The sequence below is a fragment of the Parasteatoda tepidariorum genome, chromosome 4 (assembly GCF_982258835.1).
Source record: "Parasteatoda tepidariorum strain Cologne lab strain chromosome 4, Ptep-v5.0, whole genome shotgun sequence".
Lineage (NCBI taxonomy): Eukaryota > Metazoa > Arthropoda > Arachnida > Araneae > Theridiidae > Parasteatoda > Parasteatoda tepidariorum.
In genome coordinates this window covers 76,466,832-76,476,983 of record NC_141758.1, presented here as the reverse complement: position 1 = coordinate 76,476,983, position 10,152 = coordinate 76,466,832, and the positions used below count along the sequence as shown (strand labels likewise).

General features: G+C 30.9%; 4 non-coding genes across 4 annotated transcripts in view; all 4 read right to left on the bottom strand.

Annotated features, from left to right (window-relative positions):
- The window catches only part of TRNAQ-CUG (transfer RNA glutamine (anticodon CUG)), a 72-nt gene extending 32 nt beyond the window's left edge, over positions 1 to 40 (bottom strand). The window contains exon 1 of the tRNA in view: positions 1 to 40. This exon is cut by the window's left edge and continues 32 nt beyond it. This is a non-coding gene — a tRNA (tRNA-Gln).
- A 5-nt stretch (positions 41 to 45) lies between these two features.
- On the bottom strand, positions 46 to 117 carry TRNAE-CUC (transfer RNA glutamic acid (anticodon CUC)). Its single transcript has one exon. It is a non-coding gene; the product is annotated as a tRNA-Glu (tRNA).
- A 262-nt stretch (positions 118 to 379) lies between these two features.
- Positions 380 to 451, bottom strand: TRNAQ-UUG (transfer RNA glutamine (anticodon UUG)). Its single transcript has one exon. It is a non-coding gene; the product is annotated as a tRNA-Gln (tRNA).
- Positions 452 to 456: 5 nt separating this feature from the next.
- TRNAE-UUC (transfer RNA glutamic acid (anticodon UUC)) lies at positions 457 to 528 on the bottom strand. The gene has a single exon. It is a non-coding gene; the product is annotated as a tRNA-Glu (tRNA).
- Between the last annotated feature and the right edge of the window lie 9,624 nt (positions 529 to 10,152).

Here is a 10,152-nt window from a genome sequence, read left to right as displayed (position 1 = left end):
GATTCAGAGTCCAGAGTGCTAACCATTACACCATGGAACCAATTCTTCCCACACCGGGAATCGAACCCGGGCCAACTGGGTGAGAGCCAGGTATCCTAACCACTAGACCACATGGGATACGCTGGTCTGTTTCTTCTTTTTCTAAGAAGCTCACCGTGAAAGATCATAGTGAAGGTTTTTTTTTTTTAATTTTTATTTCTTAGATAAATAATAAAATACATATCTTACATAAAAAAAATCACATCGTGTGCACTTTGAGTAAGACTCTTACAGGAGCAGTTCCTACAACATAAATAGCTTCTCGAACTTTAAGTTTTCAATGAGTAATGATGTCGTCACGTTTGGAAATTATTTTTTTTCTCCATGCGTTGAAAAAAATAGGTTCTACCGAGATTTGAACTCGGATCGCTGGATTCAAAGTCCAGAGTGCTGACCATTACACCATAGAACCACCACTTCCCATGCCGGGAATCGAACCCGGGCCGCCTGGGTGAAAGCCAGGAATCCTAACCACTAGACCACATGGGAATACATTAAAGTGATCGAATTCTTCCGTCATTTCAAGTGATAAAATGTTTATCCTCTTTTTTTAAAAAATGCCTATATTTGTACATAAATATTCAGATCACTTGATTCAGAACATTTCTCGAATCTTTTAATAACTTATTTTCTTAGTTTTTTACTATAATTTATTTAAAAAAAAGTATGGATAAGAGAGAGGCTTATCTTGCGCTTTTTACGATGAATGAATGCATTCTGAAAATTTAATGCGCATGCTCGTGGACTCAGGGAAAATTAAGTTTCAGAACTTAGATGATGTGAGGGACTTGGAATTTTCTTTATGTTCACCAGGAATAAATGCATTTTGATTTCTTTTGTATTTACGATTTAAAATAAACATAATCTTTTTCTTTTAACATTTTTAATTACAATTATAAAGGAAAAGCTACATTTTTATGAGACTATTTTTTAACTTTGTTTTTTATTTATTTTCGTCGCGCACATTATAATACTTTATATCATTTTTGCACTCATACAAATTTGCTTCTTTACTGATACTAATACAAATCTAATATAAATTAATTTTATTCTTTTGCTATTTGTATTGACTTTTTAATTTTTTCGTGATGATGTTTAATTATCCTTTTATTTATTTTTTCTATAGTTAAGTTCTTTTAAAAAAAAGGTTGGTGATTCATTTATTGCTCGCGATATTATCTATATAACAATTTTGTATGTAAGTGATGTAAACCACCTATATAACCATTTTTTTCTTGCTCTATATGTTGTTGCTATCGATTTTCAGACCTTAGCGATTTTTATATTACAGTCTGGGAATATCGGGTTCGTCATAATCATAAAAATATACGCAATGAGTTTTTATATGCAAATTGAATTTAGTTTTCTTTTTGTGATAGAATTCATAATATATAACGCCTCAAAACTTTATTTTTTTTAAACGTAGCATTCATATAATATTTATTTTTGTCAAACATTGCTGTATAAAGCCTTATTATTATAATGTAATGTTAAATTTTAATAAATCGAATTTTAAAATAATTTTATGCTTGTTTCCAAATATTATTTTAAATTTTCATTAATTTTTTCCAACTTTGCGATTTGTTATTGAATTAAGGACAAAAAAAATTAGTTAGGGAGCCTCCGATTCAATTTTTTTAACAATTTAAAAGTTAATTTTAAAGATTCAAAGCCCACAATGTGCACTGCTCTAGCGAAATTTTTGAATTTTAATAACTCAGTATTCATAGTCGAAAGGGTAGAAGTTTGTGAAAAAATGCCACGTTGTTATTACCGCATAACGTACAATAAGTTTTAAAAAGTAAAATTAGATCGATTTTTGAAGTGTCCTTCTTTGTCATTTGTATTTTTAATTTCCATGAAACGGATTTTTAAAAAAAAACGAAGGTTTCAAGTAGGGCCAAAATCAATAATGGTAGTTAAAATCACGTTTTCGATACGTAATTTAATGATATGGGATTGTAAATTAATCATTACAAGCTGATTTCAAATCAGTTTGTACATTTCTTAAAATATCAATCTGAACTCAATATGTTATCTATCGGACGGTTTACTGACAGATTCAAAATCATTCACTTAAATTTAAAGTTTAGTGAACTCAATGTAGGGGAGAGGGGGGCACATGTGAACAATTTTTTTTATTTCTTCATTTTTCAAAAAATATCATAAATTTCTCACAGTAAAGAAGTTCATATGTTTAAGTAGTCTTTTCTTCGTCTTATGGAATTTTTTGAGATTTTTTAATAAAATATTTTTTTACTTTATGATATTTTAAAAAAATGACTTCAATTGTTCACATGTGCCCCTATTGGGGGCACATGTGAACATGCCTGGGGCACATATGAACAAGATTAAAAACACAAAGCAATCATCATATTTCAAGGGAAAAAAATCTTTAATATGACAGATATAGATACGTATTATACTGAAGGGGTTGTAGCTTACTATGCGAATTTAAACTGTACAACAGTACTGTCAATAAGAAAATAATTTTTCAGCTGTACAATAATTTTTTCACTGTTGGGTTTTTCGCAACTTCATGTTCCTCAGGTTGTAATGGGCCTTTTTCTTTCCTCTCTGATAATCTTTCATGCTTTTTTTTCATTTTTCTATCTTTTCATCCGTAGTTTAGCAATTCTATCTTTCTCAGGTGTATCAGTTAATATGCGTGATGCGTGATCAACCATTTAATAAAAAAAAAAAATTTTTTAAAGAAAAAATTAATAAATTAATTATGGAAAATTAAATAATAATAATTTTAAATGCATACATATTTTTTAAACTTATAATATCATGAGGATAATAATCTTAATACTATGTAGGGGCACATGTGAACTGTTCACATCTGCCCCAGATGATTTGTTCACAAGTGCCCCATCATCCTTCTTAAACCTTACTTGAAAAATAAAGAACTTTTAATTGAGTAAAAAAAAAAATTAATTGTCATAAACTTACCTGAATGTTCATATAATGGTCTGCAATAGTTAATTTCAGTTTATTAGTTGATTTATACTATGCTTTCACTTGAAGAAGCTAGTGATTATAATATATACAACACCAACTGATACAAAGAAATTGTCAGAATAGAACAACAAAATGTCTCATTGTACTGAAAGTTTCGCAGAGAGGTAGGACTAGTACTGCCATCAATTGAAAATTTTTCAAGATTTTTTATTTCAAATCATATTGGTAAAACATACCATGTTCACATGTGCCCCCTGTTCACAAGTGCCCCCCTCCCCCCTATAATGTACTTAAGGCAAGGCCGGAATAGCCTGGTTGGTAGAATGTTGTGTTCGTGAGAACGTGATTTCGAATCCCGCCGCCGGAAGAATACCAGTGTTTTGAATTGTGACTGGTTCAAGTTAAATCTTTCGGGGTCACAAAGTCCTCCAAGTTCATATAACAAATCAATATTTTTCATAGAAGAAAAGCGAGAGAGGGTTTAGAAGATGATCTATTTGATACCTTGCAGCTCTTTATTTAAAATAAAAGTATTCGGAAATAGGAAATCCAATACGAGTGATTCACAAATGGACTTTTCAGCTCCGAAGAGGGATGATAATCGAGAAATTAATACCCCTAACGATACTTTTGCATACTTTTATAAACTTTAAATTATATTTAATTGTTCATAATTTCATTAACGTCTTAAACAGAGAGAGAAAGATAATGAGTTTTTGGAAATATGATGATAAGCCAATTAAAGTTTGAAAATCAAAAAAATCTTAAGGAGTGCACAGCGATCATCCTACCACCCCTGAATAGATCTAGCCCTATAGAAATTTGCATTCATTTCGATAGATGTAGTCCGCCATTGATTTGGCAATTGTAGGAGAAGTCTTGGTTTATTTGTATTTCTACCAATTCACATAAATAATGAAAGACTAGAAATTATCTAACTCTAAATATTTATTGAAAAGGACAAAACACATAAAAATAAAACAAGGATAAAAAAATACATGAATTTGGAAGAGGGGGTTTTGAGCTCGAATTAAACGTCCGTACTTAACGGCGGTTTCTGGCAGACTGTCTTAGTTCACCGCCAGAGGCGCTGTAGTGGGAGAAAGAGGAAAGCTTGTCACATAATCCATTTAATGGTTCTTTGGTAAGAAAAGATTGAGATTCACTTCTGAAAATGATATAAAAAATCTATTAACATGAATATCTGTGGATGTGTGTGAGTGTCCTTTATAGATCCTAAATCATCCGATCGAAAGTTAGGAAACTTGGCATACGGATAGTTCAAAGCACGAGAAAAGTCTCTGTCGTCATTAGAACATTCGACGACAAAACGTTCGAGCGGGATAAGCGAAAACGAAATGGAAATTTCTGATTGGTTAAGCGTAAGCCATTGATTTAAATTCAGAGATCCAATTTTTCACACATTTTAAAGATAACATCGGTGATTATTACTACTTGCTTATAGCTATATTTGATCAAAAAATTGTTTAATACACATATTTAATTATTTTATATTCGCTATGTCAGATAAATTCAATGAACATTACGTGGCAGCATGTCACCAAATTTATACTGTCTGCTACCACGCGCTTTTTATTTTATTTATAGTAATACTTTCAAACGTGTTTCTAAAAATTGCTTATTTAAAATCAACGGTAATAGAATAGAAAAAAAATATTTTTGTATTTAAAAGCAAAATTAAAGGGAAAGTGGAACAAATTCGTTTTGGATAAACATAAAGAATCGACGTCAATGAGGCTTAATTACACCAATGATGCTTAATTAATTAAGGAAATATATGCACATTGAAATAAAAGAAATAAACTACGTACTAGAAAGCTAAAGTAATGGAGTAAAGGTATTTATTTGTTTGTCTAGATGAGCCGTAAGATATTGTCATACTATCATTGATGACAATGATGCTTAATTTTAATGTTGGTAATATGTATTAATTGAAATAAAAAAATTTACTTCTGAACTAAAAAGCAAAAATAAGGAAAGATGATACTTATTACCTAGCAGTTACTACTAAGCAGTTTTAATACCTATACTTTGGAATTAAGTGCTTTATGGCCTTTCGAAAGGGATATGTACCTAAGAAAATTACTTAATATTGGTAAATTTTAACTGCCATGAATTAACCGCAAGCAACAGCATCATGCAAAGCGATGCTAAATACATTTTATTATTACTCCAATGGTATGATTTGCAAACAACGAGCTTTGCGTACTTCAGTGACGTAAAGCCACCGAAGATTGTAACATATAATATTAATATAAAAAAAGAAATTATTTTAGCTATATTAATTGAAAAACTTAGTGGAAGTACCAGGTAAGTGACATTTCCAGAACGAAAAAAAGAGTTGTATCTGAATTATTTATTACAAATTTATTAGAATGTTAATTATTCTTTGCTTTATTTTATTTACCACTGCCTAATTTTGAAATGAAAATCATGCAAGCATACTAAAAACTAATATGGGTTAGTTATATGAAGATAAAAGGGAAAGAAAAAAGTTCTGTTACATTAAACATACCCATATTGACTCAACCACTTTATGCTAATTTCTCTAATTCATTAATTCCCCTAAAAATGTCATTCACCTGGTTCTTTCATCAAACTCTTTAATTGTGTTGGTATATATCTTTCAGTTTTCCGCATGAAAGCGATGGAATTTGATATAAATTAGTTCGAACTACGTAGAAGGTCAGTGTTGATATTAGAATATTCTGCGACGAATCGTTCGTGTGGAATGAGCGCAAAACGAAATGATTTTCTAATTTGCTAAGTGTTTTAAATTTGAAATTTAACTAGGCTTTTGTTTAAAATGTAACTATGTTTTGTTTAAAATTTAACTATCTTTTTAACTTTGCTTTAACTTTAACTAGACCGTTCAATTTTTAAAATATTTTAAAGATAACATAAGATATTTGCTAGCTTATAGCTAGCTCTATTTGATCAAAAAAAAGTTAATTGCACATACTTTAATTTTTAATTATTTATTATTCGTTATCCCAGATAAATTCAATAAACAACATTAACGTAGTACATTAGTGGACTGCGTCACACAAATTAATATTTCTTAAGTTATCTGATATAACGTGTTTATTTTATTTACAACTAGCCGCTAAAGGCGGCCAGGTGTCCGCCACGCTAACGGTTTTCACAAATAAAGTTTTTTAAAACATAGCAGGAAATCTGAAAATTAGTGGACAATTAAAGTGTTCCTGTCCTGCAATTTTGTCTTCATATCCAGTTCTGTTGCAGATGTGTTATAGCTCTTGAGGATGTTTGAAGATGTAACTTTGGTATGGTAACATAAGGCCTATGGTAATCTAACCTATAATATAAATATCAGGTGGAGACTTGCTTTTTTTTTTTAAAAAAAAAGGCCTCAGAAATTGTAAAAGCATAATACAAAAGTTGCTTTCGAAATCATCATTGGCCAATAGGTGAAAACCTCTTCTAATCTTCTTTGACGTTTCTCTGATACTTCTTGGGCTCTAGAATTGCTTGTCGAAATTCGGTCATGTTCCATCCTTCTTTGACGTTCCACAGATGTTTCTTGGGCCCTTCTTCTTTGAGAATCTCTTAATATCCTTTTCTTTGACAAAATACAAAGTTTTTTGGAAGGCGGTTCTGCCATGTCCATACCTGCCAACTTTTACGCATTTAGCGTAAAATTGTATTACTATATTTAATGTGGTAACAAAATGTAAGCTTCCTATTGATTTCTTGCATTTATTAACTTAATTTATAATTTTTTTTAAAAAAGCGTATATATAAATTTGTAGCACAGTTGCGCTAGTTGTCATAAACTTGTTCAAAATACAGCCTACCTGAAATTGAACTTTTCAATTCCATATTACTACCATTGGGAAAATTCATCCTTGAAAGGATTAAAAGTTGGCAGGTATGCATGTCAGTAATCGGGTTTTTAAGAAGTCAACGAATACTTTAGAACATACTATGAAAGCAAATCATGAAACTTCAGTATTAAAATCTAAGTGCTTACCTGCAAACTGAAACTTTCTGAAATAACTAATTACATTTAATAAAAACTGTTAAAATAAAGAATAGAAAAACCAAAGAGATCCAAGGTAAGTGTGATCGTTCCTTCAAAAACAATTAAATTCCTATTTTATATATTACATGGCTACAACGCTCAAGAAAAAAAACTAAAATGCTAAATACATGAAAAGAACACAAAAACGGGGGAAAATATACTTGAAGGTGCCCTTTGACGAAATCGGCGACTTATGTTTGGCGTCTAACTTGGTTGCCAGAACTCCGTGGTAACAGGAATAGCGGCCAAAACATAGTGATATTTCAATGAAACAATTGAAAATTTAAACAAAGCTTTTTAAAATTGCAGTGAACAGAATAGAATCAAAATTAATAAACCCACTATAATGCATTTTGAATCGAAACAAAAATTAATGGAGTAAGCACAGAAAGAAAAAGAGAAAAATAACTCATTTCTTCATTAAGCTTGAATATCTTCAGATTTTGGTGCACAGAATTCTCTAATTGCAGTTAGGTACTGTCTAAATTACGATCCCTTTCTAATAGATCTTTTTATGTTGGGAGCATTTGAACCTTTCACACGACCCATTCAAATCCATCTGATCAATCTTTACGTTCAACCAGAGACATCTTTCCCACAAACAGAACATTTATATCTATTACTAATTAAACCTTCATTCATACACCAGTCAATCACTACTTTTTTTCCTTTGTTATTCAAATCGTACAGAAACTTAAGATTTGTCTTATTGACAGTATTCATTTTTAGTACCAGAAGCAAAAGTAACCTTACCAGCCAGTATCCAAAGTAGAACTAACGGATCTCTGAAATTACATTTAAAAACAACACTAAATTCTTAACCAATCAGAATCACGATTAAAATCTAAACCAATCAGAATAACGATTGGTTTTCAACATCGCCCAGCTTGGCGATCGACCTCGATCACAACTTGGCGGGGGCACCCTCAAATATAGTCTACCCCAAAAACGAATTAAGTTTTTATGATATCAATTTCTATTTCTATATAATTTTTTACGGTATCAATTTCTATTTCTACATTGCTACAAAAATTATCGTCTTCGCTTAAGAAAAAAAAATAGAGCGTGGAAAGAAGAAGAAAAACTTATTATAACAATTATGAACAGCGACAAATAAATCAAAGCAAAGCGTTCTATTTACGTATGGAATATGTTGCCACATTTTTAATACAAAAGTTAAACTTTACTCCACTTTGATAAATGTAAACAAATGCGAACCTTACAATTAAATTATTAATTCCTTCGTATATTATTGGTTTAAGTTGTCGAAATTTAATATTTCAATTGTAAGGCTCGCATTAGCATACATTTATAAGAGATATGCATTTTTTAATAGTTTTTTTAATATGGCTCTTATTTGAAGACGAAAAAGCATAGATTTTCTTACAAAATGACTGATAACTAAAAAACTAATCCAAATTTTTGAAAAAGAAAAAAAATACTTCTTCATTATGTCAAAACACAATTTTGTGTCAAGTTTCGTGCCTGGGCTAGGCTTCTGGGGCGATATATTGTGATTACAGACACACAGCCGCTTTTATTATTATGTATAGATGTATAGATATAGATAATTCTTTTAAAAAATTGGTACCAATAAAAATTGGTACTAATCTGCTTAGAAAAAAGTAAAAAATTGGCATACTATTATTGATTCCAATTATTCTTTATTGATATTGGTAATATATGCTTATTGAAATAAATTAAATAAGCTATATACTAAAAGGAAATATTTATGGTATAAAGGTAGTAATTCGTTTTGAGGAAACGTAAAAATTGTTATCATACAATAACTATTATTGACGACAATGATTATTGACAAATATGCTTTTTAGTTTTGTAAATAATATTGCACTGTTCTTCGATACTGATTAATTTATTTATTTAATTTTTATTCACTCTGTACGAAGAATGGGTATTCAGCAAGCTTAGAATAAATGTACGTAAAGGATTTGAGACTCCATAAAATAATTTAAATCGAAATATATACCTTTTTATTAAAAAATAATACATCCTCTGCGATTTGAATCTCCACAGCTGTCTTTTGTTCTAAAAGACGTCACTAAACAATATCTATAGCGGTAGACAGTATGGCGGCGGAGACCTTGAGCTGAGTGTTCGACACGTGCGTATGGGGCAATCTGTGAATATATTGAAAGAATTCGAGGATCGTATCTCCTACGTGGGGGAAGATAGAGAATTCAGTGTTCTCACAACTATATTAACCCTATCTTCCGGAAATTTACTTTCTTTTTTTTTATTTAATGTTTTTTGATCTATGCAACTGCTGCAGATTCATTTAGGAGGGCGTGTGTGTTCTTCGTACTGCGATTAAGTAAGAGAGGTTTCTTTAATTACGCATTCGCATATTTGCACGTGTGGTTTCCTTGTGAGTTTCGAGGTCTTAGATTCGCACAATAAGTGGGAATTAGGAATCAGATCTGTCTGGTGACACAGGTGCGAGATTTTGGGATGAGCTTGGTGTGGGAAAAGTTTGAACAGAATGTTAGAATGGAACTTCTGAAGCCGCTATTTTCAACAGGAAAGATATTGCATCATTTGCTTTTCAGTAAAAAGAATATATCTATATCTATGCAGGGTTAAAAATAATGTATGTATAAAATATTAATAATAATAAACTAACAAATAAATAAATAAAAATGTATAAATTTTTATTGGAGGAAAATAAACAACCTTGCTAACAAAATATTCCAATTAAGAATTCTAATTCCAATTGGAAGAGCAAGCTCATGCCGGAGATATATGTGACAAAATAAAACGAGTTTTTGTTTATTTTATTTCATAACCGTCGTTGAACAGCCGACCCAATTTTGAGTACACGACTACTTAAGTTCAATTCCGCAGCTTTATAATTTTGATCTCAATCCAGAAGACAAGGGAACTCTTGGATTAAGTATTAAGAGAAATCTGCCTTCGTGGAGGACTTTTTGATGCTACTAACCGGGTTTAGCGTTACATGGAGAAGAAAAATGCGAAAACCGACGACGAGGGGACTCTAACCTGTGATCCGTCTACGACTGAGGATATTTTATGTCAGCACTGTTGTCCACTGTTGAACCGGGTGC